A 2,203-nucleotide genomic window follows, 5' to 3' on the forward strand; every position below is an offset into this window, starting at 1 on the left:
TAGAGGGAGAGGACCTACAGAGGGAAGGAGAGAGATAGAGGGAGAGGGCCTACAGAGGGAAGGAGAGAGATAGAGGGAGAGGGGTTACAGAGGGAAGGAGTTACAGAGGGGTAATGAAGGCTGGAAACTTCACAACCTTTAAAAAAGAACATGGATGGGCACTTGAAGTGTTAAGGTTCCGGGTCAAGAGCAGGAAATTGGGACAAGTATAGGAAGGTCAGTGCAGATTCAGTGGGGTCGATGGGTCTCTGCTGTATTTTACGACTGTACAATCTGGCTGTAAAGTAATTTGATATGGGCTGATATGTGCACGTTTACACGGATGGGTGGCTCTGTGTGTTTTATTTTTTCTGTCCTGTGGTAACTCGGTTCTCTCTGGTTGTAGGTTCTCAGCTCCAGCCTGCAGACCACCGCAGTTTCTCTTCTACTCTCCCCTCCTCCCCACTTCCCCGGGCAACACTGTCCCAGAAACAGCCGGAACGAAGCAGAAACCGGGGAAGGAAACATTAGAAGTCAGGCAAGCAGGGGTCCGGTCTCCAAGCGGATCATTCATCGGTATTTTTCAGCGCAGCAGCCCGGCAACCCCCAGAGGTTGAGAGAGGGAGAGGAGTTACAGAGGGAAGGTGGGGGAGAGAAAGGGAGAGGTGGTACAGAGGGAAGGTGGGAGAGACAGAGTTGTTACAGAGGGAAAGAGGGAGAGAGAGGGAGAGGAGTCACAAGGGAGAGGGAGAGAGAGGGAGAGGAGGAGGGAGGAGAGGAGTTACAGAGGGAAGGAGAGAGATAGAGGGAGAGGGAGAGGAGTCACAGAGGGCGGGAGAGAGAGGGAGAGGAGTTACAGAGGGAAGGTGGGGGAGAGAGGGAGAGGAGTTACAGTGGGAAGGAAAGAGATAGAGGGGGAGGAGTCACAGAGGGAGAGAGAGGAGTTACAGGGGGAAGGAGAGAGATAGAGGGAGAGGAGCTACAGAGGGAAGGAGAGAGGTAGAGGGAGAGGGAGAGGAGTCACAGAGGGAGGGAGAGAGGTAGAGGGAGAGGAGTCACAGAGGGAGGGAGAGAGAGGGAGAGGAGTCACAGAGGGAAGGTGGGGGAGAGAGGGGGAGAAGTTACAGTGGGAAGGAAAGAGATAGAGGGGGAGAAGTTACAGTGGGAAGGAAAGAGATAGAGGGGGAGGAGTCACAGAGGGAGAGAGGAGTTACAGAGGGAAGGAGTGAGATAGAGGGAGAGGAGTTACAGAGGGAGGGAGAGGAGTTACAGAGGGAAGGAGAGAGATAGAGGGAGAGGAGTTACAGAGGGAAGGAGGGGGAAAGAGGGAGAGGAGCTACAGAGGGAGGGAGAGGAGTTACAGAGGGAGAGAGAGAGGGTGGGGAGGAGTTACAGTGGGAAGGAAAGAGATAGGGGGGAGGAGTCACAGAGGGAAGGAAAGAGAGGGGGGAGGAGTCACAGAGGGAGAGAGAGGAGTTACAGAGGGAAGGAAAGAGATAGAGGGGGAGGAGTTACAGAGGGAAGGAGAGAGATAGAGGGGGAGGAGCTACAGAGGAAAGGAGAGAGATAGAGGGAGAGGAGCTACAGAGGGAAGGAGAGAGGTAGAGGGAGAGGACCTACAGAGGGAAGGAGAGAGATAGAGGGAGAGGAGTTACAGAGGGAGGGAGAGTTACAGAGAGAGAGAGAGAGAGAGGAGAGGAGTTACAGAGGGAAGGAGGGGGAGAGAGGGAGAGGAGCTACAGAGGGAAGGACAGAGATAGAGATAGAGATAGAGGGAGAGGGAGAGGAGTCACAGAGGGAGGGAGAGAGAGGGAGAGGAGTTACAGAGGGAAGGAAAGAGATAGAGGGGGAGGAGTCACAGAGAGAGACAGAGGAGTTACAGAGGGAGGGAGAGAGAGGAGTTATAGAGGGAGAGAGAGAGAGGGAGACGAGTTACAGAGGGAAGGAGGGGGAGAGAGGGAGAGGAGCTACAGAGGGAAGGAGAAAGATAGAGGAAGAGGGAGAGGAGTCACAGAGGGAGGGGGAGAGAGAGGGGGAAAGGAGTTACAGAGGGAAGGAGGGGGAGAGAGGGAAAGGAGTTACAGACAGAAAGAGAGAGAGAGGGAGAGGAGTTACAGAGAGTAAGAGAGAGAGAGGGAGAGGAGTTACAGAGAGTAAGAGAGAGAGAGAGGGAGAGGAGTTACAGAGGGAAGGAGGGGGAGAGAGGGAGAGGAGTTACAGAGGG

At 54.3% G+C, this 2,203-nt stretch overlaps 1 long non-coding RNA gene across 1 annotated transcript in view; it reads right to left on the minus strand.

Annotated features, from left to right (window-relative positions):
- Positions 1 to 2,203, minus strand: part of LOC125488032 — a 34,383-nt gene that overhangs the window by 1,925 nt on the left and 30,255 nt on the right. The window lies entirely within an intron of this gene.

The sequence above is a fragment of the Rhincodon typus genome, chromosome 48, assembly GCF_021869965.1.
Source record: "Rhincodon typus isolate 14 chromosome 48, sRhiTyp1.1, whole genome shotgun sequence".
Taxonomy (NCBI): Eukaryota; Metazoa; Chordata; class Chondrichthyes; order Orectolobiformes; family Rhincodontidae; genus Rhincodon; species Rhincodon typus.